This window comes from Erinaceus europaeus, chromosome 17 (assembly GCF_950295315.1).
Source record: "Erinaceus europaeus chromosome 17, mEriEur2.1, whole genome shotgun sequence".
NCBI classification, from domain to species: domain Eukaryota; kingdom Metazoa; phylum Chordata; class Mammalia; order Eulipotyphla; family Erinaceidae; genus Erinaceus; species Erinaceus europaeus.
Window position 1 is genome coordinate 42,721,312 of NC_080178.1, and position 27,706 is coordinate 42,749,017.

Sequence of the window (27,706 nt, forward strand, 5' to 3'; positions counted from 1 at the left end):
CTGGCAAAAACCTTGGAGAAAATAAAAAGAAAGAAAAGCAACAACTGCTCCATCCTGCTCCCCAGCCTGTCCAAACAGAGACTAGCGACTAGCTGGACTTACTCAGAGTGTAGACCACAAAGTCTTCAGTCCACAGCAAAGCTAGGGCATCCTGGCTATTCCCCTGCCAACAGTCCGCTCTGCAGGAGAAAGGAGAACAGTTCAGTGGGTACAGGGCCAAACTTATATGCCAGGTGGTAGAAAGATAACTGCTAGGTTCAGTCCCTGGCATAAGTATACTTTCCAAACTTGTATCAGTCTTTGAGGACAGTGTTGGCTGCGGTTGTTTGGGGACCATGTGACATTTTATGTGAAGGGGGAGGAAGAGTTCAGGTAACTATTTTGCTCATTTTTCTCTCTTATTTACTGATCACCAAGAGTATGGGTTACTTTTCAAGTAGTCCAAGAGTTGACCAAGGTAAGAAACACACAGAGTGAAGTGCAGGGAGAGTATAGGGATTTAAGCAAACAGACAGAAATGAACTGGGTCAGAATTTTCTAAGCTGCCTCAATGCACATACGCTTTTCTGCAAGCTCGGACTTGCATTGCAAAACCCACATGAGAGTCACTTTTTCATTCACATCCCTCAGCAGCCACAGAACCCAAAGACTCACACTCTGAATAAGGACAGTATGGGAATGTATCTGAAAGAGAAGACATTTAAATTGCACTCACTTTTGTATTATTCAAAACCTGCCAGAAAGTTAACCCATGTCTACTGAGTATATATTAGCTTTTACCAGGCACTTGGCTGGTTGCTAAGAGACAAGAGGCGAGATGGTGAGGCAGAGAGAGAACCCTCCATGCAAGAGGTAGACAATTCATTGATTCCCTATTTAACACATAGTTATTGAAGAAAAAAATAATATAATGAAGGAAAAAATGGGAGCACTTAACATCTCAAGGAGTGGTGGGTAAAGCAGGGGAGCATAGGGCCTGCAAACACGAGGTCCTGAAGTCAATTACCCAGAACAGTGATCTTTCTCTCCCATTAATAAATAAATCTTTAAAAATAAAAGGTGGGGGATGTGGGAGAAAGGCATTGGCATATACAGTAGAATGCACACATTAATATGCACAAGAACCCAAGTTCAAGCCCCCAATCCTTACCTGCAGGAGAATGTAAAGCTTTTTTTTAAAAAAAACTCTTGGGTGGGGTAAATGACATAATGGTTATGCAAACAGACTCTCAAGCCTGAGCCTCCAAAGTCCCAGGTTCATTCTCCACACCACCATAAGCCAGAGTTGAGCAGTACTCTGGTGAAAAATAAATAAATAAAAGTGCTCTTCAATATTACCTATTTTAACTTAAATTTGTCATCATTCTTTCATCTTAAAATATTTCCAGGATCAATAAATATATTTTCTGTAGCAAGTATTTATTAATGAACATCAAAATATAGCTTTATGAACTTCTGCATTATATTAATCCTTGCATATTAAATTAGTGTATATAGTACACAGAAATACATTTAATTAAACTATTTCATATATGGGGTAATACTTGCTTTCAAACCACCTATCAGGAAGTAACTCTTATAACTTCCCTTTAGTTTGGTTTCCTTCATGGTCTGGTCTTCTAGTAAGGATCTATTCTAAGCATAATGGTTATGAAAAGAGACTCTCATGCCTGAGGCATTAAAGTTCCAAGGTTATATAAAAATTGTATACAGGAAAAAGAATACAGAATTTGGAAAAGATCATCCATGGTAGACAGGTCTCAGGAAAATAATAAGGAAGAAAACAGAAAAAAAATATCACAGTGCCTTAATAGGAGGTTGCAGATATCCAAATGGTGTATACTTATCTAGGATGTCTTCTTGTAAATCTGCTGCCTATGTGTCCCTGCTCCAGGCGCCAAATGCTGGGATGGTCTGCGGGTGCTTCTTCCCAGGCAAGTGCTCTCTGGGTTAGAGAGAACTCAACTGGAGCCGATCTAGGCAGCTGCATGGGAGAGGGATCAGGAACTCATGCTGCACTAACTTTGCAGGAGATACACTCTGAAACTCTCAGAGCTGGAAAGCAATTCCAAGTGTTTTTTGCTCAGAAAAGCAGCTTCTATATATACTAGCCAAGTAGGGTGGAAACAGGGTGTGACGTAGAGAGGGTGTAGCAAAAAGAGATTGGTGAAAATCAGGGTGTGACAAGGAGAGGGGGCAGAGCAAAGAGACCATGAACCAGCAGGATTAAACCAATGCCCTGGAGACAGGGTGGTGCTTAGTTAACAGTGGTTTATGTAAATAGACCTCAGCTTTAAGTGGCATCAAAACCAATGCCCTGTAGGCATGCCGGTACTTAGTTAAGTAGGATTAGAGACACAAGCTTTAAGCTGGGGGAGCTGGCATACTACCCAACATAAATCAATGGTGGTATATTTGTAGGACTTCAAAATGAGACATATCTTACAAAACCCAGAAACCACTTGCTTTGTTTTACATAGTAAATAAAGTACAACATTGTCAATAAAACCAGTATGTTCTGAATCACTTTGTAAAACAATAACAATAAGAACTAAAACACTACCACCAACAATAGCTAAGCAATGAATTTAACCAACCTATGTTTTGAGTTACCAAAATATGTTATCACTTTGTATATTAAAATAGACTGATAAATGTTCTTTATTCTAAATTACTAACTCTATTAGGGATGGAATCTCTTTTGTCCTCATTAAGAGTAAATGCAAATTATAAGAACATGACTTATATTTGATGACAGCAGATATTGAGAGGGGAGATAGGGATAGAAAGGAGAGACAGAGAGAAAACAGCTGCCCTCGTGAAGCATTCCCCCTTCAGGGGAACCAGGGGATTGAACCCAGGTCTTGTGTACTGTACTGTGTGCTCGTAGCCAGGTGCACCACCTGCCCCTAAGATTCACACTTGTTGCTTAATTGGTAGGACACTAGTCACCAATCAAGAGAAGATGACTGGCTATGTGTACGAGCACAAATAAAATCCTCTGTGTGTGTGTGTGTTTGTGTGTGTGTGTGTAAAGACTGGTGTGGGGTGGTAAAATCATTGCAAGAGAGCTAGTTGTTTTTTCTTAAACAGAGGCAGAGGGAGAAAGAGAGAGAGAGAGAGAGAAAGAGAGAGAGAAACAGACAGACACACAACAGCACCAAATCTTCCTTTAAATCAGTGGGGGCCAGGCTTGAACATGGGTGCACACATGGCAAAGCAGCAGACTACCCATGAGCTATTTTTGAAAAAAATATAAAAATCTTGTTTTATTGGATAGAGATAGAGAAGAATAGAGACAAAGACACCTGCAGCCCTGCATCGCCACCCATGGAAGTTTTCCTCCTGCAGGTGGGAACTGGGGTGCTTGAATTCTTGTACATTGTAATGTGTGTACTTGGCCAGGTGCACCACCAATTGCCCCCCCAATTGAGAGCTATTTCACCACCCACCTTCCTACTTTTTAAAAAACAATTACAGAGCAACCGACAGCACAGCTGTATACAAGATGCTGGGTACTATACTCCAAACCCTATCAAAGGGACTTTCCCTATCACCAAATAATGTGATGATAACAATAACTATCCATTGTCTTCTTGAACCCTAAGACAACAGGAACCTCACATTTCCACTATAGAGCATATATTTCCCCAGTCCTGGAACCTTAGGGTGGGGCCCACTTTTCTGCATGCTGCTCTCAATTCAAATCAAATAATATTGCATCCGTGGATCACAACCTAATCAACACAACGAGTGCCACCCCAGCATGCTTCACTTCAGACTGTGACCAGAGACTTCAGGTGTGGAATGACAACCCTTCAGCTTCATCACTCAGGTGAGACCTTTCCTTTCATAGTATTCTCTAATTCCACTCCAGGTATTCCACTCCCCAATAAAGTCCCCAAACCTAGATATAGTCCAGGTCCCCTGAGATAGAGCATAGGTTCACCCATGCCCATAAACTAAGGAAAAAATATATAAGTGAAAGCAGAAGTACTCAAGAGCATACAGGGAATACCCCCAACACTTCATATGCACTAGTACAGTCTTTAGGTCCATGATTGTTCAGCAATTTGTTTGGCTTTGTATGTTAACTCTCTTTTCAACCACCAGGTCCCGGAAGCTGACCAGACTTCCCTGGACAGACGACCCCATCAATGTGTGTTGGAGCGCTACTTCCTCAGAGCCCCACCCTACTAGAGAAAGAGAGACAGACTGGGAGCATGGATCAACCAGTCAACGTCCATGTTCAGTGGGGAAGCAATTACAGAAGCCAGACCTTCCACCCTCTGCAACCCACAACGACCCTGGATCCATACTCCCAGAGAGATAGAGAATGGGAAGGCTATCAGGGGAGGGGTGGGATTTGGAGATCAGGTTATGGGAATTGTGCAGAATTGTACCCCTCTTATTCAATAGTTTTGTTAATGTCTCCTTTCTTAAATAAAATAGAAATTACGGGAGTGCTGGGTGGTAGCGCAGGGGGGTTAGGCACACATAGTGTGAAGCACAAGGACCAGCATTAAGGATTCCAGTTTAAGTCCCTGGCTTCCCACCTGAAGGAGGGAGTTACACATGTGGTGAAGCAGGTCTGCAGATCTCTCTCCTTCTCTCTCTCTCTGTCTCTCTCTATCTCTCCCTCTCTCCGTGTCTTCCCCTCCTCTCTTGATTTCTCTCTCTGTCATATCCAACAACAACAACAATAACAAGGGAAACAAAATGGGAAAAGGGGCCCCCAGGAGCAGTGAATTCATAGTGCAGGCACTGAGCCCCAGTAATAACCCTAGAGGCAAAGAAGAAAAAAAACTTACTTATTAACATCAGAGAGAAGGGAAAATAATCAGAGCATCACTCTGGCACAAGTGATGTTGGACACTGAACTCAGAGTATCATGCTTTGGAGTCCAATGTTCTAACCATTGCCCACCTTCAGGGCCATACAAATTTATTTTCAGAAAAGGAAGACAGAGACAGAACCAGAGTTCGGGCACTTTAAAGTCAGGATTCAAACTTCTTTATTTTTAATTTTATATTTTATTTGTTATGATTGGATAAAGACAGAATATAGAGAGGGAGGGAAGGAGGGAGAGAGAGAGAAGAGAGACCTGATATACTCCTTTACTACTCCTCAAGCTTCCCTGCTGCATGTGAGGACTGAGAGCTTGAACTGGAGTCCTAGCACATGGTAAGATGCATGCTGAACCAGGTGCTCCACAGCCCAGCCCCCCAGGAATCAAACTTCTTAAGTCCAGAGTGAGAGCACAGTGCCACCTTGTGGGCTGTGAAGCTCCTTTGAATCATTCTTGTTTGGCTCCCTGAGACTTGAATTGATACACAGACTCAGCTTATCAGCAGCAAGCTAAGTGAAGATGCTTCTGAAAGGTGGGAAGATGGTGTGCTAGGAAGATGTGTCTTTCATCTCTTTACATATTGCTGAGTCATCAGGTAATGGAATCTCAGTGGTAAGGTAAGTGGAATCTCAGTGTAGTTTCAATTTGCAATTCTCTAATATTAAGTATTTCTTCAGGTGTCTGTGGGCCATGTGAACCTCTTCTTTCAACAACTGTTCAGTTATTTGGCCACATTTTTGTTTGTTTTTTTCCTCTAGAGTTATTGCTGTGGCTCAGTGCCTGCACCATGAATCCACTGCTCCTATAGGTTATTTTTTTTCCCCATGTGTTGCCCTTGTTGTATTATCGTTGTTGGGGTTATTGCTGTTGTTATTGATGTAGTTGTTGATGGATAGAACAAGGAAAAATGGATAATAGAGGGGAAGACAGAGAAGGGTAGGGAAAGATAGACACCTGCAGACATACTTCACCTCCTGTGAAGCAACTCCTCTGTAGGTGGGGAGCCAGGGGCTGGAACTGGGATCCCTGAGCTGGTCCTTGTGTTTCCTGTCATGTGCACTTAACCCACTGTGCCATCGCCCAGACCCCTTGGCCACATTTTTTAAAAAAAATTTTGTTAGTGATTTAGGATAATAGGGGGGGCAGCTATTTATTTGCCACCCCCAGAGTTCCACATCCCATTCCCTCTGTTGGAAGATTCCCTATTCTTTATCCCTCCTGGAGTATGGACCAAAATTCTTTACAGGCTACACAAGGGAGGTCTAGCTTCTGTAAATGCTTCTCCTCTGAACATGGTCCTAGGCAGGTCGATCTATAACCCCAGGCTATTCCTATCTTTACCTAATGGGGTAAAGCTCTGGGGAGGTGAGGGTCCAGGACACATTAGTGATTCTGTCTGCCTATGGAAATCAGGATGGCATCATAGTAGTATCTGCAACTTGGTGGGTAAAAGGCAGAAACATATCATGCAGGACAAATTTTCAAATAAAAAGGAATGTAAAAGTAATAATAGAACAAATAGTAGTCCTGGAGGTGAGGTAGAGATAAAGGTTTGCACTTTCAAGCATGGGGTCCTGAGTTTGATCCCTGGCAGCACATGTGCCAGAGTGATGTCTGGTTCTTTCTCTCTCCTCCTATCTCATAATTAAATAAAATCCTTTAAAAAAAACAAGAAAACAGATAAAACCAGGGGTCCTTATATGGAAAAAAACTAGGAAAGACTATTTTAGGTATATTCCAAGGGTTGGGCCATATTTTTATTGTTTTCCCTCCCCCCGTGTAATTTGTACCAGTTCCCTATAGATATTTAGTATCAGTCACTTCTACAAGTAGGAAGTGCAAATATCTTCTCCCTGTTACTGTGTCACCTGGTTATCCCTGGATAGCTTTTTCAATGTGTAGAAGCCTTTAAGCTTGATGCAGTACAGTTTATTTACTCGTTTTCTTTCACATCCATAGAGATGAGTCTCCAAATACATCTTGATGTGAAAATACTACAAAATGTTACCAATGAAGCTGACTGTGACAGAGCCCACAGCTCACAACCCTGGATACTTGCCTTTGTTTATAGAACACATTCTTGACATAAAAGAAAAATTATTGAGTCATGGCAGAAAGAACTTGAGAGAAAAGATAGAGATGCAGAGAGAAAGAGACATGTGCAGCACTTCTTCACCTTTTGTGATGTTTTCCCCCCTGCAAGTGGGGGCAGAAGGCAAGGACCTAGGGCTTGAACTGAGTCTTTATGTATTGTCATTTCTGCCCCACCAACTTCACCACTGCCTGGTCCCCATTCTTGACATCTGTACATCAACACATCTCCCTTTTCTTTTCCTTTTTCTGATTTCTTCTTTTTAATAATGGCATATGGCCTACTGTGAACAATAATGACCATTAAAAAGACGAAAAAGCTTGAAAATTCTGCTGCCAGTATAGGAGTCTTGCAGGGGATTTGTTTAAAAGATACACTATATGTTTCTGATTTTCATTTAAAATTTATATTGGGGTTGATTGGTCATGAAGTCAGTTGAGCATACATATTTCTAGGAACTTCTTACTTATCATTTAATTTTTATTAATAGATATAGACACCTTCATTCCTGCTTCACTACTCGTGAAGCTTTCCCCCTGCAGGTGGAGACCCAGGGCTAGAACCTGGGTCCTTGTACACAGTAATGTGTGTGTTTCACCAGGTGCACCACTCCCTGGCCCATTGGACTTGTTTTTTTTTTTATTGCCACCAGGTTTATTGCTGGATCTCAGTGCTGGCACTATGAATCCACTGTGCTCGGTGGCTATTTTTTCTTTTCTTCTTTTCTTTCTACTTTTGTTTTATTTGATATGACAGAAAGAAAAAATTAAGAGAGAGTGGGGTGATACAGAGGGAGAGAGAAAGAGGCACAGGGACCTGGTTCAAGCCCCTGGTACTCACCTGAAGAGGGAACTTCACAAGCAGTGGCACAGTGCTGCAGGTATCTCTCTTCCTCTCTCCTTCTCTATCTCTCCCTCTCATCTCATATTTCTCCGTCCATTTTTCAGGGATGCCTTATCAAGACTTAGAATGAGCATCTACTGGGCAGTTGTCCTTTGTTTTTCCAGTAGAGGATGTGCACTAGGTAGAAACCACAGGCTTGCATTAACTGGAGCGGAGGAGCATCAGTCTAAAGACAGTCTGCACTAGACACACCAGTGAAAGATTTTCAAATCTGGGCTCTGGGTTCCAGTCTAGGGGTCTGGCACTTGGCAGCTCTGTTAGCATGGGGATACTTACATTTTATTATTTTCAAGACTAGTGCATGCTAACTATGCAGTGAACAAGGGTGTACAAAGACCTCTTCAAGGGCCTAGACATGAGTCTATTTGGAAGTAGTTCTATTTTTCATTTTGTGAGCAACATTTAGTCTGTTTTCCACAGGGACTTGAGGCATGAGAGTTTCTTTGCATAATCATTATGCTATTTACCCCTACCCTATAGCTCATATTGTAAAATACTTTATTTTTTTAATTAACTTTTTATTTAAGATAGGATTAATTAACAAAACCATAGGGTAGGAGGGGTACAACTCCACACAATTCCCACCACCCAATCTCCATATGCCACCCCCTCCCCTGATAGCTTTCTTATTCTCTATCCCTCTGGGAGCATGAACCCAGGGTCATTGCGGGTTGCAGAAGGTAGTGAGTGAGGGGTAGACATGCAGCTTCCTGGGCCAGCGGGGGGTGGGAGTGGGTGGTAGGGATGGGTCACAGTCTTTTGGTGTTTATGTACACTCCTAGCAAAATATAGACATATAAATCACTAATTAATATGAGAAGGGGAAAATCCATTGTATGTCTCAAGGTTTTTCAAAACACAAACTGAATCTTTTAAATATATAGGCTGTGTATTTGATATGTGGACTCTCTCAAAAGCCTAGACCAAGTAGATCAGAAGCATCCAATAGTACAGCTATATACAAGATACTGGGTACTGTACTTTATTTTTCATTATTGAATAGAGACTAAGAGAAGTGGAGAGCGGAGAGGGTGAGAAGAGGACACACCTGCAGAACAGCTTCACCAATTGTGAACTTTCCCCCTGCAGGTGGGGAGCAGGGGCTTGAATATGGGTCCTTGCACATGTGCATTCAACCAGGTGCACCACAGCCAAGCTCCTGTAATTATAATTCTAACTAATTATTTATCTTGTGAGTAGTTATAACTTGTTATTTGTCAGACAATTAACTTATTAATTGTCTGTGTAACAGTTCTGGGATATGGCACAACGAATAAACTGTTAGACTCTCAAGCATTAGGCCGTGAGTTTGTCCTGGTAGCACATGTATCAGAGCAATAGCTGGTTCTCTCTCTCTCCTGGCTATCCTTCTCACACACACACACAAAAGTTCTCTACCATATACTTAAATTGCCGATATATTGCATACCACAGTCACAGTCTAACTTGCATGGCTGAGTTTAGCATTCTCCTGAACTAAGATAATGGAGAAAAGTTTTTGTAATGTTAGGTAATGGGGAATGTTCATAATATCACTTCAATTTTAAAATATTTTATTTTAATGAGAGAAAAATACAGGGAGTTGGGCAGTAGCACAGTTGGTTAAGCACACGTTGTGCAAAGCGCAATGACCAGCATAAGAATCCTGGTTTGAGCCCCTGGCTCTCCACCTGCATGGGAGATACTTCACAGGCACTGAAGCAGGTCTGCAGGTGGCTCTTTCTCTCCCCCACTCTGTCTTCCCCTCCTCTCTCCATTTCTCTCTGTCCTATCCAATATGGACGAGAAGAAGAATAACTACAACAATAAAAACAACAAAAAGGGCAACAAAAGGGAAAAATATGCCCACTAAAAGTCCTATGGCAATATTTTACATATTGAAAAACAGTTTCTTAATTATTCTGTATCCAACTGTAGTCAGGAGATAGCTCATGAAATAGATGAGCTTATTGGGTGTGAGTTCCTGGGTTCAAACCAGGTATGAAACAGGACTACCAGAGAGCACATGGAGAGTGGGAGGAGTGGGGGGAGAGCTCCATGAATGGTGGCATGGTGCTAGGTGTCTCTCTAGACAAACGGAAAGAAAAAATAGGCTTGGGAGTTTGCTCAGTACTCTCACAGCCCAGAGTTTGTTCCTCAGGGAACACTAATAAAGAATATGTATATATATGTATATACATGAATATACATATACAAATATATACATACATATACATGTTTGTATATATGTATGCACACACATATATATGCACATATATTTTAAATTTTGAAATATATATATGTATATATATATATATATATATATATGAAAACAAAATAGAATTTGCAGGCCATTAAAATATCTCACTTTAATAGTGTGATGTGGGTGGGGTGAGATAGCATAATAGTTATGCAAAGATCATAATGGTCATACCTCAGGCTCCAAAGTCCCAGGTTCAATCTCCCACACTACCAAAAGCCAGAGCTGATCAGTTCTCTGATTAAAATAAATAAATAAATGAATAAATAAACAAACAAATAAAAATAGATCATTACTGGGATGCTCTGATATGCCTGGAACCTAGTTTCAAGACCAGCTCCCCCTGCATTGGAGGAAGCTTTGGTGATGAGTCTATTTGAAAATCAGGTCAGAGTAGTACAGCCCTGCTGACAGAATTTTAAAACTATTTTTTTCAATAAACTTAAAATATGTATTTACGGTTTAGTGTAGGCTGTGTTCCAATTACTTTACATGTGTTAGCTGACTGGATTGGTATAATAACCCTATGAAGCTGATTATACCTGTTTTATACATAAGGAAACTGGAACAAATTCTAAGGTAATTATCCAAGGTCAGCACATAGCAGCAGCAAAATCTCATTTGTCTTTTGTTTTGATTTTTAGAAGTAAATGATTAACCCTTTATTTGGACTGGCAGAACCCAAATTTACGTCCCACTCTGGAGCTTATATTTACTACATTGCATTTCTTTTTCCAGGAAAAAGGACTACAAAAATAAAAATCATTACAAAAAGGTAAGGCATATTTTATTACTTTAAACAAGTTCTTTTTATCTCAATGAAAATAAGCTAGAGTAACACAATTTTACAAAAATAAATTTTTATTAAAAGCAGTAGTGTCTGAGCAGGAGACAGTACAAATTTGTGAATAGTGTAAACATCACCACATTCAGCTCACCCTGACTGAATGCTGATAGACAACTTTAATGGCTCTAAGAACCTTACTAGAAAGATACATTAGTTCTACTGTACACAGAAAACACACCTTAATTCTGATTAGGAAAAGGTACTTTATCGAAGTCAGTCCCATCGCCAAATACCGGCATCATCACAAACAGCTATGAGAATGCTGCTGTCTCTGCTAAAGCTGGTTTGACGAATAGCATCACCACATTTATGATGACTCAATGTTGTACATCTAGGGAGAAAACATGACAACAGGTTAAATACTATCCATGCAGAATGCTGTCATGTCTCATTCATTTACGTCTAACTCACTTAAAACAGTGAATGAGACAGTGAACAATGTTCCACCTCATGTAGAAGGCATTCAAACAAAACAGACTTCACACAAATACTTCTGTGCAAAATGAGCAATTTTAAATTTAAGATGTACTGTGTAACTTACATAGAGAACTAAGTTGCCTTCACTATACTCCTGAAAAACAATAAACAAACAAAAAAGTAGGGCTGGGGAGACAGCATAGTGGTTATATGAAAGATTTTCATGCCTGAGGCTCCAAGACCCCAGGGTTCAAACCCCAGCACCACCATAAGCCAGAGCTGAGCAGTGTTTTGGAAAAAAATAAATAGGTACATCAAAATAACTCTGGAATGATGTAAGAGTCTCTAAAGTGATAAAACCATTTTAGAGAAAAGGGCAGAAATTATAAACAGGAATTTCTAAATACTTACTTAGCTTTGTGAGGATCTTCAACTTCTAAATCCCAAACATAGAGTTTGCCAACCCAACTGCCCAATGCAAGCATCTGTATAAATCTATTTTTTTAAAAAAACAAATTATCAAAATAAGGCCACTGAGTAGCCAAGTTGTCCTAAGACACCTTTCTACTTTTAGAAAAGACATCTCTTAAAATGACTATATTTTCATTCTATTGCATTATTTACTTCTGATTTGTAAATGGGAGCAAGAACCACTATAAATGAACTATAAAATCTCATTTGAAATTTTGCTTTCCAGTAATCTGCTACCCCATGGCCAACTGTGATAAGTAATTACATGGTATCTGGTGGCAGAGAAACACAGCTTTTATTACAGTAATGTTGCTACTGTCCCTTTTTATTGCTATTAATTAATGTGCTAAGTGCATGGACCATGTTAGGTTCCTGATTGAAGCCCTGGGCTCCCCACTTGTAGTGAAGTCGCTACATAGGCCTTGAAGCAGGTCTGCAGGTGTCTGTCTTTCTCTTTTCCTCCTTTCTCCATTTTTCTCTGTCCTATGTAACAATGACAACATTAATAACAACAACAACGACAACGATTAAAAAGTTGCTTTTCCCATTGTCATTTTATACAACAGTAAAAAGTTGCTTTTCTCATCGTCATTTTAGAACTGACAATTCATGTAACACGGTAACACACCTACCAAGTGACAGTGACATATATTCATTTATGCTGATTCAGTATCCACACTTGAGGATAAGAGGTCTGATTAGCAAAAGAATTTGAATTAACTCAAAAGCATTACATTGTATGGGATAATTATTTTGGAAATCACAATTGTGTCTCTGCCAGACAAAAATCACCTTCAGTTCTAGGCTCTTTGGTGTCCATACACTTCCAGTGTTTTATAGGAAAAAGAAAATCATAAATTCTGTCTTAGAATGCATGGTTCTTCAATATGGGCCCTGCTACTTCACTACTTTCATCTTTTCCCACCCAAAAGCTCACTGCATTTGTAACTCCAGGAAATTCACTTTATCTGGGCAACTGGTTAGTCATCTTAAGATTATTATGAATACTTAAATTTATTTAAAGTCTCAGCAAAGAAAAAAGATGAAGAGACTTGTAGTCATTTCTGAAAGCATTGACCGTCTCACTGCCAAAATCAGGAAGAACGCAAGCAGACTGTGAAGTGACTGCCAGTACCATGCCCAAGAATAAAAGCAAAGAGGCAAAAACAGAGAGAGAGAGAGAGAGAGAGAGCACTAATGTTTGCAGAGGACAGTCAGGAGTGTACGAGGGAAATTAATTGTTAAGAAGTGTATGATTAGAAGCAATGTGTTTTGATGGTATAAAGAGATGTCACATCAGAGGACCTGGAGAAACACCTCACATGTTACACAGGTTGGTGTTCCAGACCACTGGGGTAACAAAGCTGATGCCATAAGCACAATGGAGATGAAGCTGCAAGCCTAAGAGTATATGGTGAAATTCCAGAACAGGGTAAAGTCAGTGAAAGCTCTTGGTCATGGTGACAATGTAGTAGCTAAACTGAACTCAAGAGTTTGTGAAGACAGCTCTACTATTTGTATTCTGACCATAATCTGCTGAGACACTGAAACATCACTCAGAAACAATAGGATGCCCTGGATCTCCCCACCCCACCATTACCTTGTATTAAGAAATCAAATAATTTTATAAATACTTTTCAAACTTTTATTTATTTATTATTGAATACAGACAGAGAAACTGAAAGGGGAGGTGGGGATAAAGAAGGAAAGAGGGGGTGGGGCAGTAGCACATGGTGCAAAGCACATAAAGATCCTGGTTCGAAGACCCCAACCCCCACCTGCAGGGGAATTGCTTCACAAGAGGTGAAGCAGGTCTGCAAGTGTCTATATTTTTCTCCTTTTCTGTCTCCCCCTCCTTTCTTGATTTCTCTTTGTCCAATCCAACAACAATGACAGCAACAACAATAATAAAAATGACAACGATAAACAACAAGGGCAACAAACGGGGAAAAATAGCCTCCAGGACTAGTGGATTTATAGTGTGGGCACTGAGCCCCAACAATAAACCTGGAGGCAAAAAAAAAAAGAGGGAAGGAAACAGAGAGACACCTGCAGCCTGTGTCACTACTTGTGAAGCTTTCCTCCTGCAGGTGGGGACCAGGAACCCTGACCCTGGCACCTTTAGGAATATAATGTGAGCACATAACACAGTTGTGCCACCGCATGGCCCCCAAATCAAATATTTTTCCAAGTGTAGGTTGTTGTAACCTGGGAAGTGGTACAGTAGATAAAAAACTGGGCTCACAAGCACAATGTCCCCAAGTTTGACCTCCAGCAACAGCGTGTGCCACAGTGACCAAACTCTGATGCTCTCTTCTCTCTACAGTAAATATTTTTTTTTAAATAGCACACTAGTTTACTTTCATTATTACATTTTTTTTTCTAAAATTCACACTAAATTATCTAATATACTGTTCTTTAGATGTATTAGATTTAAAAGCAAAAGAATTCCCTCTGTGACTGCTTTACATGCACAGTTAATGTATGCTTTGGATAAACTGCCTTGCCACCATGGAATATGATAGACCCTAGTTTCAATTAATCTGTTTATTTTACAGAGTTCATCTGTATGCTCCAGTTATGTAGTTATGTCCTGGAGTGTTTTGATAAAAGTTAAGGGAGGCAGAAATCTGCACTTGTTATTTTATGTTTATTGCCACCAGGGTTATCACTGGGGCTAGGTGTCTACATGACAAAGCCAGCACTCCTGGAGGCTATTTTTCATATTCCTTCCTTCTTCATTCCCTTTTTTTCTTTTCTTTCCTTTTAACTTATTTGACATGGCAGATAGAAATTGAGGGGAGGAAGAGATAGAGAGGGAGAAAGACAGACATTGGTACACCCTGTTAAGCATACTAGTAAAATGTACAAGGACTCCCTCCTAAGGTCTGAGTGCCCACCCCAACCCCCACAAGTGGTGAAGTAGGCCTGTAGGTGTCTATCTCTCATTTTTTAATTAAATATTATTATTTATTATTATTGGAAAGACAGAGAGACATTGAGAGGGGAGGAGGAAATAGAGAGGGAGAGAGACAGAGATACCTGCAGCACTTTTACATTACCTGTGAAGATTTTCCCTTGCAGGTGGGGACCAAGGGCTTGAACCCATGTCCTTGTACACTGTAATGTGTGTGCTTAATTAACCAGATGTGTCACTGCCTGGCCCTGGTGTCTTCTTTCTCTGTCTCCGTTCCTTTCTCAATTTCTCTCTGTCCTATTCAATAAAATGAAAAAATAATGGCCGCCACAAGCAGTGGATTTGTATTGCCAGCTACCCAACACCAGTGATAACCCTGGAGAAAGAGACAGAGAGAGACATATGCAGACCTGCTTCACCACTAGTGAACCATGGAAACATGCGTGGTAATGTATGCACTTAACTAGGTGTGCCACTGCCCAGCACCCTGAAATCAAAATAGAGAGGCTATGTTCACATTTACAAAGTTGTATATAGTTTTATGCTATTGGGTTTGGGAAATGTCATGACATATTTTTTCCTATGTAAAAATGCATCATGTTTCTGACAACCCAATGTTGACAAGATGACACATATTCTTATCATCTTTTCACATTGTTCACATCATTAAAAAAAAACTGGTTTCCAAAATGCTGTTTAGTTCATACAGCATTTCTGATTAGTAGCTGAAAAAATATGTTAAATAATATCTCAACACTAGAGGGGTAGACTTAAAATTTAGCAGGAGGCCCCAAGTTTTACTCCTAACATCACATGTCAGAGTGGTGCCCTGAATCTCTCTCATGTTAGTATTTGAAAAGCAAAATAAAGAAAATCATAAAATATATTCTGACCACAATGGAATCAAACTAGAAATCAATAAGACAAATATAACAAGAGGCTAAAGGTAAGTTCATAACACCAAATGCTTATCTTAGTATAAAGTTTCAACTAAGCAATAAATTCTGTCTGAAGAAACTCATAGGCATCCAGGAACAAGCCCTGCTGCTGTATCTATCTTCTGTTCTCTGGAACCTGATTTCCACTACAAAGTTCATGCCATGGCAGTTGCCTGAAGTGAGGGAAACAAACTGAGATTCTTCTTTTAATATTTATTTATTTATTCATTCCATTTTGTTGCCATTCTTTTATTGTTGTAGTTATTATTGTTGTTGTTGTTGATATCATTGTTGTTGGATAGGACAGAGAGAAATGGAGAGGAGAGGGGAAGAGAAAGATAAGACACCTGCAGACCCAATTCATCACTTGTGAAGCACACCCTCCCCCCCCCCCCCGCAGATGGGAAGACGGGGACTCAAACCGGTATCTTTACACTGTCCTTGTGCTTTGCACCACGTGTGCTTAACCCATTGCGTTACCACCTGACTAATGAACTGAGATTCAATTGAGATGAGCACTCATGAACTTTAGAAGAATAGAATAGTGGGCTGACCTCAGGTATAGTGTAAGCATCCAATTCACACCTTTACCTAGTCACCCATGACTCATCTATTAATAAGAGCTTTTTTCTAAGTATGGAAAAGCTGTAGAGGTTATTATAGTAAAAGACAAAGGTATTAGGTTGGGGAGATGGCATAATACTTATGCAAAAAGATTTTCTGGTCTGAGGCACCAAAGGTCCCAGGTTCAACCCTCAGCATCACCATAAGCCAGAGCTGAGCAGTGCTCTGGTCCCATGAGATAGGGCCTATATTTATGTGTATCCATAAATTAGGGCAGACTATATACCTGAAAGCAAAAGGGCACAATAGTCTGTAGTGAGTCAGTATATGCAGCAAGCAAGTAGAAAGACCTAAGGAGACACCATAAAGTTCCTTTAATGAAATAGTGTCTACTTAAGAGTTAGATACCCTCCTCACCTACTTCCTATTATACTTCCCTCAGTCACTCCAAAGCTAACCTTATCAAAGTAAGGACTACAAAAGATGGATAAAAGCAAGACACAGTGCAAGGACTGCCATAAGGATGCTGGTTAGAGGCCCCATCTCCTCACCTGCAGGGGAGTCACTTCACAGGCGGTGAAGCAGGTCTTTCTCTCCCCCCTCTCTGTTTTCCCCTCCTCTCTCCATTTATCTCTGTTCTATCCAGCCACGATGACAACAATAATAACTACAAGAACAACGAAAAAACAAGGGCAACAATAGGGAAAATAAATAAACAAATATAAAAAAATTAAAAAGGTAAGAGACTGGCATACTTTGATGTTTACTCTTTAGTCACTATCAGGCCACCCCATCAGCTGGGGCCCTAGTCAGGGAGTCCAGAGTATACCAAACATACATGATGGGCTTAGGTCTCGAACAGATCCCTTTAGCCATTGCTACTAGTCATCTCTATGAGGAACAACACAATAGACCCCTCTGTGGGTCCCCATAGGAACTTGCCCTCAATGTGGATCAAAAGCAGTAGAAAATGTTCCATCCTCTGAATGGAGGATGGACAAAATACTCTATGCTGCACCTGAGGAAGATGGGTCCTGAAATTGGGGCAGCTTGAAACATTCCTACTCATGACCATAGAATGTAAACTCAGATCCAAAGGGATGCAGAGATCACATAGGCTCCTAAGCTGAATATAGGCCCAGGATCAGATCAAATTGATGAGGTTTACAGTCAACAATATTTATATACTTTTCCCATATTTGGGAACTACTCTCTTCCCTGATACAGCTTTCTGGTCCTTCCAGCTGTGACATCATCTCTCCAGACAGTAACTTAGATCCACTTTCATATCAGATGTCAGGCTCAGAAAAAACTAGTATAGTCATGGGCCCTTTGGAATATAACTAAAATAGGCCTACTAACTATCTACAAAACAGAGACCACCCCCCCCAACCCTTCATCAGCACTATTACAGCCTTTATGTTCATGATTAGTCAACAATTTGTTTGGCTTTATATATTAACTCATTTTTCAGCCACCAGGTTCTAGATGTTAACATGATGTCAACCAGACTTCCCTGGACAGATGACCCCATCAATGTGTCCTGGAGCCCCACTTCCCCAGAACACCACCCCACTAGCGAAAGAGAGAGATAGCCTGGGAGTATGGATCGACCTGCCAATGCCCATGTTCAGCAGGGAAGCAATTATAGAAGCCAGACCTTCCACCTTCTGGACCCCATGACCCTGAGTAGATATTCCCAGAAAGATAAAGAATAAGAATCTATCAAGGGAGTGGATGGGACACAGAGTTCTGGTGGTGAAAAGTTTGTGGAGTTATACCCTTCTTAACCTGTGGTTTTGGTCAGTGTTTCCTTTTTATAAATAAAAATTAAAAAATAAAACAAAATACAGAAGAATGAAATAGCCATATTCATTTGTTCACTTACATAAGGAATTCACAAACCACCAGAGGCTATAAACAACAATTATATGGTAGTGATAAAAGCAAGAGCTCACTTCACTGTGGGGTGAAACTACCTGGATAAATCTAAGCATTGTAAATGTGGAGTGGGTACATTACACCCATCTCGGAATTTTGCTTGGACCACATGAAGCTCCAAGGAGGGAAGAGAGAGAGAAAAACCCCATACCAGGAGAAATGGCAGAAAAATTTTAAGTTGAAGGGAGGAATTCATCTCATTACTAGCTCTGTCATTTCACTTTCAAACAAACCTGAAGCCACCCAGTCAGGGAGGTACTGTGATAACAAATGAGTCAGAACACCCAAGTAGGAAAAATTGTACATATTTCAGTGAAGAGGAATTAACTCAGAGGAAGGGGAGACTGCACAACAATTTCATGCCTGAATCTCCAAGGCCTCAGGCTCAATCGCCAGCACTACCATAAGCCATAATTGAGCAGTGCTCTGGTAGGTAGGTAGGACACACTCATTATTTACAATTATATTATGAGGGAACAAGAGAGAGTTCATCACATAGCGCAATGCCCCGATCTGAATCCCAGCACTATATGGTGGGTACTATGGAAAAAGTAGCTCTGGTGCTGTGGTGTCTCTCCTTCTATCAGAATGAAAAAGCATCCCACTCAAGCGCTAATTAGAAGGGGCATATGCACCTCTATGTTCACAGCTGCGTTATTCACAATAGCCAGAGTGGAAGCAGTCTGGATGACCATCATCAGATGATTGACCAAAGAAGTTATGGCATATATATTCTTTTTTTTCCCCTCCAGGGTTATTGCTGGCTCTGTGCCTGCACCATGAATCCACTGCTCCTGGAGGCCATTTTTTCCCCCTTTTGTTGCCCTTCTTGTTATAGCCTCGTTGTGGTTATTACTATTGCCATTGTTGACCCTATTCGTTGTTGGATAGGACAGAGAGAAATGGAGAGAGGAGGGGAAGACAGAGAGGGGGAGAGAAAGATAGACACCTGCAGACCTGCTTCACCGCCTGTGAAGTGACTTCCCTGCAGGTGGGGAGCCGGGGGCTCGAACTGGGATCCTTACGCTGGTCCTTGCACTTTGCACCACGTGCGCTTAACCCACTGCGCCACCGACCCCCATAACATATATATTCTATGGAATACTACTGTGCAGTTAAAAAGATGACATTGTGTCCTTTGGGACAAATGGATGGAACTGAAGGTGATGATACTTAGTGAAATAGGTAAACAGATGAAAGAAAACTACCAGATAGTGTCACTCATATGTGGAATTTAGAGAACTGATTTACATGAACTTGGCAAAGGGGGGGAATCCAAACAAAACATAAGCAAGAAAACTGTTAAGAATTATGAAAACTACAGTGGTTATTTTTGGGAGGTGGAAGGGTGGAGATGATATGGAACTATAAAGTGTATATCTTATAAACTTGTAACCAACTACTAATAATAAATAACTTAAGCCCCGTTCCTTAACACACAAACCTGTATTATGTCTTGGGTTGCAGGAAAAGTAATGGAGTATTTTTCTATGTAAAATGTGTCATGACTTTTCTGATAACCCAATAAATATCATTAAAAAAGACTATCAAGGAAGAATTAACATCATTAATGTGAATATAATACCCAGAGCCATCTACAAATTTAATGATATCCCCATCAAGATCCCAAAAACATTTTTAGGAGAACAAATGTTACAAATATTTATCTGGAACCAGAAAAGACCTAGAGTTGCCAAAAGAATCTTGAGTAGAAAAAACAGAATTGGAGACATCACACTTTTTCAGATCTCAAAATTGTATAATGGGGTCATTGCTATCAAAACTGCTTGTTAATGGAACATGAATAGACACAATGCCCAGTGGGATAGAAGTGAGAACGGAGAAGAAAGCCCCCACATCATGGACATCTAATCTTTGACAAAGGTGCCTAGACTATTAAATGGAGCAAGCAGAGTCTCTTCAACAAATGGTGTTGGAAAAAATGGGTTGAAACATGCAGAAGAATGAAACTGAATCACTATAACAATAGTTTAATAATCAAAATATATAAAGAGCTTGCCAAAGTCAACAACAAGAAAACAAATGACAACATCCAAAAGTGGGGAGAAGCCATGGACATAATATTCACAACAGAAGAGACCCAAAAAGCCAAGAAACACATAAGAAAATGCTCCAAGTCTTTGAATTTTAGAGAAATGCAAATAAAGACAACCATCAGATACCACTTCACTCCTGTAAGTATGTCTTACATCAGAAAAGGTAGCAGCAACAAATGCCGCAGAGATTGTGGGGTCAATGGAACCTTCTTGCACTGCTGGTGGGAATGTAAATTGGTCCAGCCTTTGGGGAGAGCATTCTGGAGAACTCTCAGAAGGCTAGAAATGGGCCTGCCCTATGATCCTGCAATTCCTATCCTGGGGATATATCCTAAGGAACCCAACACACCCTTACAAAAAGATTTGTGTACACATATGTTCACAGTAGCACAATTTATAATAGCCAAAATCTGGAAGCAAACCAAGTGTCCAACAAGAGATGAGTGGCTGAGCAAGTTGTGGTCTATGTACACAATAGAATACAACTCAGCTATTAAAAACAGTGATTTCACCATTTTCAGCCCATCTTGGATGGAGCTTGAAGAAATCATGTTAAGTGAAATAAGTCAGAAACATAAGGATGAATATGGGATGATCTCACTGTCAGACAGAAGCTGAAAAACAAGATCAGAAGAGAAAACACAAATAGAACCCGAACTGGAGTTGGTGTATTACCCAAAATTAAAAGACTCTGGGTTGTGGGTGGGGGGAGAGTGTAGGTCCTGGAAAAGGATGACAGAAGACCTAGTGAGGATTGTATTGTTATGTGGAAAACTGAGAAATGTTATTCATGTACAAACTATTGTATTTACTGTGGTATGTGAAACTTTAATCTCCCAACAAAGAATTTTTTAAAAAAGAATATGGATAAGGGTAGGGGCTAGACAGCAAATGGTTATGCAAAGTTACTCTCATGTCTGAGGCTCTAAAGACCCAAGTTCAATCCCTTGTACCACCATAAGCCAGAGCTGAGCAGGTCTCTTGTAAAAAAAAAAATATGGATCAAACCCCAAGAAACTTCCTTCAGGTCCTCACCTGTAAGATGATAACCTCTATGTCATAAGTCAGTGAAGCTGGCAGATTCCATGAGACAAATCATATTCTTCCTTCTAAGGGAAGAGGCCCACAAGGGTCATGCCCAGCTACATACACCTGAAGGTTACTGCTCTGCAGCTCTCAACTTACAGCATTCAGAACTTCATCTCTGTGCCCTTCCACACCACCAAATATTGCCACCAGAGTGTCTGTCTAGCACAGACAAAAAAAAAAAGGTCAAAATCACTTACATTTAGATACTGACTTTTATATAGTAACTTGAAAAGTTTGGACTTTGGGAGTCGGATGGTAGCGCAGTGTGTTAAGTGCAGGTCTAGCAGAGTGCAAGGACCTGCATAAGGATCCCAGTTCTAGCCCATGGCACCGCACCTGCAGGGGAATTGCTTCACAAGTGGTGAAGCAGGTCTGTAGGTGTTTATCTTTCTCTCCACCTTTCTGTCTTCCCCTCTTCTCTTGATTTATCTCTGTCCTATGCGACAATTACAATAGCAATAATAACAATGATATGCAATAAGGGAAACAACCGGGGAAAATAGATAAATATTTGTTTAAAAAAACTTGGACATCAGCTGTATAAAGTACAAAAATGGGATTATACTGTAACTTTAAATAATTGTATCTCATGGGAATTTACAGGTATAAGCTCAAACTTTCAAGAGCAGAAAAAATATACCTGTAGGTCTTAAAATATTTTAGGACAGGCAAACATAACTTACTTTTATAGTATGCTTACTTGGTCATGCACTTGACCCCAGTTTGAGCCTGGCCCCCATAGTACTGAAGGAAGCTTCCGTGCTATGATAGCTTTCCTGAATGAGGAGAAATACTTCTGAGGTAGTACTCAGGGGTGCACTGAGAGGGGTGAGGGGGAGAATTGGGGAGATGAGAGTGAGGGAGTTCAATTGCACTACAACTGAACCAGAAACCTACCTTTATGCACTACATTGTTATGGGATTAATAATACTAATTATGTCTCTAGATCCAGCCACAGCCAGCAGAAGATGGCTGGTATTGCAATCATATGTCCACCCACAAGTGTAAACATTTTCATCAGCCTAAGATATGTCAGTTAAGAAGTAACTGTTTTCGAAAAGTAAAAGGGTTATAATTCAACACGTGGAGGTTCTCAAGAACTGATAAAAGTTTCTGACATATAAGTTCTCATTTCTCTTTACACCATTAGATTTAAACAAGTCTTTTCATCAAAAAGCTACATGGGGGTGGGGGGTGGCACACAGGTTTAAGCACACAGAGTGCAAAGTGCGAAGACTGACTTAAGAATCCCGGTTCACTCCTCTCTCCATTTCTCTCTGTCCTGTCCAACAACAACAACAATAATAACTACAACAATAAAACAACAAGGGAAACAAAAGGGAATAAATAAATAAAATAAATATTTAAAAAAATTTTAAAAAGAATCCAGGTTCAAGCCCCAGGCTCTCACCTGCAGGGAGGGTTGCTTCAAAGCAGGTCTGCAAGTGTCTTTCTCTCCCCCTCTCAATTTCTCTGTACTATCCAAAGCAACAACAATAACAATGGCAAAAACAATGGAACAAAGATGGCCACCAGGAGCAATGGATTTGGATCTGTAATCCAGGAACTAAGTCCCAGCGATGACCCCAGAGGCAAAAAGAAAAAATCTACAGCATGTGATAAACAAAAGCAATGCCTTCCACTCAATATTTTTTACTGTTTGGCTTCTTGCTTCACTACTCAACTCTGCAGTGACAGCGAGACACTGCCTGTGTACCTATGAAATTTATTTACCCAAACAGTGGCCAGGGCCAGGGAGGCAGCCCTGCAAGCAGCACAACAAGCTTGTATGACTGAAACCCCTGAGGTTCAGCTTCACTCCAAGACACCACCATATGCCAGAATCAGGCAGTGCTCTGATCTCTTCCCAACTTTCACAAAGATCAATAACTATTGAACAAATCAAGTGGCCATCACCCAAGGCTACAGCATACTGGCCCTTGCTGTATTCTCAATACTTTCCAACTAGAGCCAATTCAGAAACAACTGAATGACAAGTCACTGTTCTTCCTTTCTCTTTTAATATTTTATTTATTGTAATAAGAGAGATACAGAGAGAAAGACCAGAGCACTGCTCAGCTCTGGTTTATGATGGTTTTGGAGACTGTACTGGGGACCTGGGAACTTTGGAGTTCTCAGGTCAAAAATAAGCAAATAAAAAACAATTATATATAAATATATATATATATATATATATATATATATATTAAAAAACAGAACACTCATTAGTTCTGGCTTATAGTAGTGCAGGGGACTGAACCTCGGACTTCAGAGCCTCAGTCATGAGAGTCTCTATGCATAAACATTATGCTATCTACTCCCCACCGAAATAATAAAATATAAAAATGTGTCTCATGACAGGTTGGGAGTATGAATCTCTGCCCTTGTGAAGCAATTACAGAAGCCAAACTTTCCACGTTCTACACCTCATAATGATCCTGGATCCATATTACCAGAGAGATAAACAATAGGGAAGTCTTCAAGGGAGGGAATGGGATACATAGTTCTGGGGGTGGGAACTGTGTGGAATTGTACCCCTGCAGGTGGGGAATGTGGGCTCAGACCTGGGTCCTCGCACTTGCACTTGGAGATAATGGGCACTAAATCAGGTGTGCCACCACCAGTCTCCCCTGTGGGTGTAATTGCTTATGTAATCAAGTCTGTCTTCCACAAATACTCAACAATCAAAAATGTATTACATTTATACCCTCTCCTTACACACACACTCTCACCCCCCCCACACACTTGTTTTTACTTCTGCTCAGCTCTGGCTTATAGTGGTGCTGGAGAGTGAACGTGAGATCTTTGGAGCCTCAGACATGACAGCCTCTTTTGCATAACTATTACGCTATCTCCCCAGCCCACATTTATACCCTTTTCTTTGAAAGTAATCACAAGCAATGAACAAAACATATATGTATGAACTGCACAGAAATATCATTCTATTCATACAGACTTAAGGTTAACTGGTCAACTTTTAGAAACAAGTGCTACTTATATTGTTTAAGATTTTATCAAAAGAGTAACATTTCCCATAATAGTTAATTTGAATAAAAACATAGACAAAATAGTCTGCTGTGCCAAGTATTACCCATTTAAAACAAAGCAAAGCAAAAAGTTAAGCAATACAAAATGACTATGCATCTCAACTACAAAACGAAAAATTGAGAGTAATGTAGATTGGAATTACTCTAAACTGGACAGTTTTTTAAAGATGCTTTGCACTGCAAAGTAACTGTAATGCTGAGTGTTCAGCACGTACCTTGAGACTATTCACACAGTTGAAGGAGCATTTATACTTCTTTGACTTCCATTTCCCTTCCCCCAGCTTTTCCTTCCAGGTGTATTCAGGGTATTTGTAGGTGTATTGAAGCTTTCTGTATTTGTACCATTTTCTACACTGACAGCATCATCCTGCAAGGAATAAGTTTAGGGAAAAAATCCACCAAGTGTTAACACTCTTTTTTAGTAGCAAATTACTTTTACTGGATAGCCCGACTGATCTAAAAAGAAAAAGCATTTTCTAAGAAACAGACTTTTTTGTTTCCAAATAAAGATTAAAAAGTATACCAGCTGGTGTCAGCAGGTGGCTCACCTGTGGAGTGTACAGGATACCATGTCTAAGACCCTGGGTCTGAGTCCCAGGCCACCATAGAAGACAGCTTGTGGGGTGGGGGTGGGGATTCAGGAGTATTGGAGATGTGCTGTGGGGTCTCTCCTGCCTCTCTATCTCTTATCTCTCACCTATCATCTAGAGAAAAGAAAAAAGGGGCAAGATGGGGACAGCAAGTGGCTTACCAGGGTGCCAGCACAAGTCGCTACATGGGGACATCTTAGGTGGATGGGGGGGAGTTTGCCAAGTGGTAGAGTGGTGTCACAGTCTATCTCATTCTATGTCACTTACCCTTTATCACAAGAAGAAAAAAAAGAAGAAACTGGACACTACAAACAGTAAAGTTCTCTAAGCATTAAAGTTCCAAATGCATTCTAGAATTGGTGACTTGACATATCAGCAAAAAATACAAAGAAAGCACCCCCAATGAGAATGGTGGGAATGATACTACCTCTATGTGGCCTCATGTGTGCCAGTCTCTTTAATATTCTGGCTTATTTCACATAACTGATCTTTTGCTGGGCAGGGCTGCAGTTTTCAAACTCACTTGCACTTAACCTGCTGCTAACCTGCTTCGATACCCCCGACTCCCTATCTGTGGGAATTCTAACCTAATAACTTTATCCAGTCCCAGCTTCTATTCACTGAGAAAAACCTGCCTAAAAAAATTTAAGAGAATAAAACATTTTAGCGAGTAAAAACCAGACCACCATCCGCTGCAGGGAAGCAAAGATGTTTATTACAGATTCGAATCTGGGCCGAGCGGGGGACTGCCAGCAGTCCACCAAGGCTCGACCCCAAACAGAACTCAAGCCACACAATTTATAGGATTCTATAGTACATTCTGGGTAGAGAAATATGCAAAATGAGGATTCTACAACACACTCAATAACAATTTACTGGAAATGGGGGATCCAATCATTTCAGACATTGCAACACACTAAGCAGCCTATAGAATTTTTAAAATTTCAAGCCTTTATGCAAAATAGGGTTGCCACACTTTCCCGTTATCAGCTAAGACCGCCTGTCTATCAGCTCCCTCGACCTTGAGCAAGCGGTTGGGTTTCAAGGACTTGGGTTTGCAGTTAAGTTAGCTATTTCTTTTAAGACAAACAAGTGGCTTATATCTTAGTGAGGTTTCTTGTCCATCCCCGTTTTCATAAACGGGAGGTACAGGAATTTTCCACTTCACAACTTGCACTTAACATGCTGCTAACCTGCTTCAATACCCCCGAGTCCCTATCTGTGGGAATTCTAACCTAATAACTGTATCCAGTCCCAGCTTCTATTCACTGAGAAAAACCTGCCTAAAAAATTTAAGAGAATAAAACATTTTCCAAGGACAGGAATAAAGGAGGTCAAAAATGTCAACTCCTGGTGGTGCAAAACACAAGGACTGCTGTAAGGATCCCAGTTCAAGCCCCTGCTTCCCCTCCCAAAGGGGAGTCGCTTCACAAGCAGTGAAGCAGGTCTGCAGGTTTCTTTCTCTCCCCCCTCTGTCTTCCCCTCCTCTCTCCATTTCTCTCTCTGTCCTATCCAACAACAACGATATCAATAATAACTACAACAATAAAACAAGGGCAACAGAAGGGAAAAATAAATATTTTACAAAGTGTAAACTCCCAATATAGAGTAATATTGGGAACACAAGCAGGAAAGGAAAAATGATGTAAAATGCAGTCTCCAGAAATTTCAAGTACAAATCCCACAAACAAGCCCCCAGTATCTTGTATACTTTGAAAGTCAAGGCCTAACTTGCAAAGGCTGTGCCTGTGCCGGTGTATTTCAGTGATGGAGACTCTAGGGACTAGATGTGTAAGATGCAACCTTACTCCTAGCATGGGTCCAACACAAACAATTTCCACACACCTTGAGAAACTTACACCAGCCTCCTGTGACAAACCAGTTTAAGCTATGATCTTGCGATCTATCAGAAGAGGCTTCATATTTTAGAAGAGCAACTTTGAACATATCATCACTGAGACAGTTTGAGGACCTCACTGGATAGAAACTTCACCATGAAACTGGGTTTAGTGGTAATATATTTTTTTTCTTTTCCTTTTTATCAGAGTATGGCTCAGCACAGGCTGATGGCAGTGCTGGGGGCTGAATTTGGAACTCTGGAGCCTCAGGCAGAAAAGTGATTGTGCAGAACCATTATGCAGGTCTCTCTTGCCCTAATAATGCCAACCTGTTATTATTATTCTATGTCTCGTGACTGCCTCAACACAGTCAGTCAATACAGGCCTAGATGATTCACCAAGGTTGATGGCAGAGCTTTAAATTTTTAGTAATAATCACCATAATCATAACAGTAATAGATTCGAATTTGGAGATTGAGGAGGAGGCACAGCAGGCAGGGCGCGGGCTTTGAAAACGCAAGGTCACAGGTTTGATCCCCCAGTCCGCACAAGCCAGGTTCCTGCTCCAGTCTCATTAATGGAACTTTTGACGTTTTAGAAAATTATCAATGTTATTTTTTAACGTGGCCACGGGTGGTGAAAGAAGGGGAAGGGAAGACAGGGAAAGGGAGATAAGTCTATAAAAACTCAGAATCTCTAGAAGCCATGAGTCCTTGCTCAGACTCCCTGCTGCCAGCGGGATGGGAGTAGAGGGCACCCAGAGCCCCACGCTCCCAGCCCCTGCGCCACACTCACAATCTCATCCCCAGACAGGTCCTGGTTGTTGTTCTCCTCTCTGCTCAGATTCTGCTTCTTGGAGGCAGGTATGTAGCTTCCTGCCTTCTCAGCCGCCTCCCTCTCAGACAT

At 40.7% G+C, this 27,706-nt stretch overlaps 1 pseudogene; it reads right to left on the reverse strand.

Annotated features, from left to right (window-relative positions):
• Window positions 1–537: 537 nt before the first annotated feature.
• Window positions 538–27,706, reverse strand: LOC132533708 (polycomb protein EED-like; annotated as a pseudogene).